At 38.7% G+C, this 4,227-nt stretch overlaps 1 pseudogene; it reads right to left on the bottom strand.

The window, feature by feature from the left end:
- Positions 1 to 1,210: 1,210 nt before the first annotated feature.
- LOC139194946 (uncharacterized) lies at positions 1,211 to 3,053 on the bottom strand (annotated as a pseudogene).
- Between the last annotated feature and the right edge of the window lie 1,174 nt (positions 3,054 to 4,227).

Here is a 4,227-nt window from a genome sequence, read left to right as displayed (position 1 = left end):
TTTAGAAAATCTATCTACCACAACAAGTATGGAATCAGCCCCATGTCTAGTTTTTGGAAGCCCCAATACGAAGTCTATTGATACATCCTCCCAAGGTGTTGCCGAAACAAGTAAAGGAGTATACAAACCTGTATTTTCTTGGCTACATGACACACCAGACATCTACTCACATGCTTGGCCACATCTTTGTATAATTTTGGCCAATAAAACTTCTCCTCAACAAGTCTTAAGGTTTTATCACACCCAAAATGGCCAGCGATACCCCCTTCATGCAATTCTGAAATTATAACATCACGCAATGAACATCGAGGTATGCACAACCGGTTGCCATGGAATAAATACCCATCTTGCAACACAAACTCAGAAGCTTTCCCACTTTGGCAATCATACCAAATCTTCCCAAAATCAGGATCCTCCATATATTGCTTCTTAAGCATTTCAAACCCAATCACATATGCTTGCATAGAAGTTAACAAAGAAGATCTCCTGCTCAATGCATCAACAACTTTGTTTTGACTCCCTGATTTGTGTTGAATAATAAAAGTGAACTCTTGCAAGTAAGCTACCCATTTCGCATGTCGAGCGTTAAGTTTATGTTGACCATTGATATACTTCAAAGCCTCATGAACAGAAAATAAAATAAACTCTCTTTGGATTAAATAATGACGCCAATGTCGCAGAGATTGAATTATAGCGTAGAAATCCACATCATATGTTGAGTACCGCTTCTTTGCATCATATAATTTCTCACTAAAGAAGGCAACGAGTCTTCTTTCTTGACTTAAGACAGCACCAATGCCCTTATGCGACACATCGCATTCTAGAGAAAATACCTTCTCAAAATCTGGAAGAACTAATACAGGGGTTGTTGTCATTTTTTCTTTTATTAATTCAAAAATGGCAGTTGCTTCCTTAGTTATTTTTTTTTCTCAAAACAAGCATTCTTCTTTAAACAATCAGTTATAGGAGCAATAAGAGAGCTAAAGTTCCTGATGAATCTCCTATAAAAAGAGGTTAATCCATGAAAGCTTCGTACCTCTTGAATATTTATCGGGGTTGACCAATTAACGATGGAGGCAACTTTTCTGGGATCAGCTTTAATTCCATCACTTGAAAAAATATATCCCAAGAACAATACACTTTCACTAAAAAAGTGGCAATTCTTAAGATTAGCATACAGTTTATGATCTCGCAAAACTTGAAAAACTTGTTAAAGATGCTCAACATGTTGTTTCTTGTTCAAACTATACACCAGTATATCATCAAAGTAAACAACCAGAAACTTACTTATAAAAGGTTGAAATATCTAGTTCATAAAGCGCATGAATGTGCTCGGGGCATTGGATAGGCCAAAGGGCATGACAAGCCATTCATACAACCCGTCTCTTGTCTTGAAGGCTGTATTTCATTCGTCTCCCGGTTTGATTCTTATCTGGTGATATCCACTTCTCAAGTCAATTTTCGAAAAACACCTGAAAGCCACCCAACAAATCCAACATATCATTAAGGTGCGAAATGGGAAACCGATATTTTATTGTGATTTTGTTTATTGCCTTACTGTCCGTACACATTCTCCATGTTCCATCAGTTTTTTAGGTCAAAAGGGCAGGGACGGCGTAAGGACTCAAGCTCTCTTGAATCAATCCCTTCTCAAGTAACTCCATGACTTGCCTTTGTAGCTCTTGATGTTCATTGAGGCTCATCTAATAAGCAGCTTTATTCTATAAATTAGATCTCAGAATGAGATCGATTTGGTGTTGTATGTCTCTCATAGGTGGTAATTCAGCGGGTAGCTCATCTGGTATCACATCAGAGAAATCTTGCAACAAAGACACGATTTCAGGTGGAAGAGAGATCCCAACATTCTCCTCTTTGATCACTAAAACATATACGGAAGCACTTTCTTCAATTTCTTCCATGAATTCTGCCATGGTGAGGCAAATTATTCCCATCTTCTTTTTTACTATATGCGGTTCTTTTGAAGGCCCCAAAACTACCTTCACTCCATCTTTCACAAAGGTGTACATGTTTTTGAAACCGTCATGAAGAGCTTTTCGGTCATATTGCCAATGCCTTCTTAACAAAATATGGCAAGCATCCATTGGTACGACATCGCACCAAACTTCATCTTGATATACTTTCCCAATAGAAAATGAGACTAGACATCGCTTATCAACATACACCTTATTTCCATTTTGAAACCAAGCGAGCTTGTAAGGAACTAGACTATTTTCTGTCTTTAGTTGAAGCTTGTCGACCATCTCTTGAGATGCAACATTCTCGCAACTCCCACCATCAATTATCACATTACAAATCTTCCCATTGGTGGTACACGTAGTGCGAAATATGTTATAACGTAACCAGTCATTGTTGTCGACACATGCAGTAGTCATGCTCTGTTGTACAACCAAAGCTTCTCCATGGTCACTCCAGGTGATGTTCTCATCATCTTCTTGATATTCATCATAGACATAAGGTGTCTCCTCCATTTTGGAATCACCCAAAAACAATTGCCCCTCAACAAGGTTGACAAAACTTTGGTTTGGACAGTCTACTTGCTTGTGTTCAAAACCAAAGCACTTGAAACATTTGGGCAATCGTTGGGTTGCTGCAATCTGCTTTACGGTACTACTACTAGCATTGTCTTTGCTGCCACTTACTTTATCAAAGGCCTTGGGATTTAACTTTTCCTTTGCCTTTGTTGATTCGAAAGATTGTTCCTTCTGATTAGCATTAAACACACCAACTCCAGTTGTTCGATTACCCCTCTGCTTCAGTTGCTTCTCTACCTTTTTGGCTAGTTGGTAGACATCATCATAAGACCAATAAGGTTGCAGGGCAACGACATCATGGATTTCTCTACGCAGCTCTCCCAAATAATGAGCTATTATCTGCTTTTCAGGCTCATCCACACCACATCGAACCATCAATAAATCAAGCTCTTCGGTATAGTCATCTACTGATTTTCCACCTTGCTGGAAATTATACAACTTGGAGTACCACTCTTGGATGTAGTTCTCAGGTAGGAATTTCTTCCTCAACTCCTTCTTCATTTTTTTCCCATGTGCTAATTCGAGACTTTCCGATCCTTTCTCTTCGTACCTTCAATTGCTCCCACCAAGTTGATGCATACTTGGTCAACTTAATGGCCACAACCTTTACCTTTCTGTAATTAGGGATGTCTTTGTAATCAAAGATTTTCTCCATGGTGTTCTACCAATCTATGAATTCATCGGGCTTAATCCTCCCTTCAAATTCAGGGATATCAACCTTCATATTGATATCGTTGAACTTGTCGTTGGGCTGCCCGAAGAGATTGATATCATCCTCTGAGAGAAGTTCATCATCTCGATAGCTTCGGGTTTCAAAGCGCTCTAATCGCCCTACTAATTGCTGCACTTGTCTTCTCAAATCCTCATTCTCGATATCACGAGCTTCGCGTCCCGGACCACATTCACCGCAATGACCACCTCGCACCATCGGTCTACATAAAGGCTGACAGCAGCGGTCCCAAGGAGTTGCTCTGGTACCACTTGATGCAAGTCAGGTTATCCTGCAAAGAATAGGAAATAGAAGCAGCTAGCAATAAAGCAATTGGAGGTAAATAGAGTTCTTTGATTGATAAACTCATAGAGTTATATTGTCTTATCTCCAAAAAACCGAATACATCTCTTGCTTCCAGCAAACTTATAGGGAAGAAAATAAGACATAACATTACAATAAAGGCATAAAACAAGTCTTTAGGCATAACTTAATAACCACCAGTTCCCAAACTATTGAATAATTAATCTTGAAACTTGATGGGTCTTTTAATGTCTCTTCTTGGTCTGTCTTTTGCAATGTTATGTGACTGTTCAGATGGTCCTTCATCACCCACATTCGTTTCACGCGCAATTCAACCCTCAAGAAAAACTGAGCTACTTATTATGACTTCTTCAAGCTCTCTTACCTATATCAAAAAGAAAAGTCAAAGGTAAATTCTTAGCTTTATGCTTTCCTTATTGAAAATCAACTCTATCAAGCAAAAAATCACAATCAAACTCAATCAAGGACTCCATGAGATAATTCCTAGATATTATTTATTCAATAATACGGAATAATTCAATTTTCTATTCAACGGATGACACACATTGACCAACTAAATGTCGACACATGGCATGACAAACCCTACACATGTGACCATCTTAGCTCTATAAATACCCAAGGTTCTAAAAGATGCTAGGCGCT

This window comes from Malus domestica, chromosome 04 (genome assembly GCF_042453785.1).
Source record: "Malus domestica chromosome 04, GDT2T_hap1".
Lineage (NCBI taxonomy): Eukaryota > Viridiplantae > Streptophyta > Magnoliopsida > Rosales > Rosaceae > Malus > Malus domestica.
The sequence above is the reverse complement of the archived record's forward strand: the minus strand, read 5'-3'. Positions and strand labels throughout refer to the sequence as shown.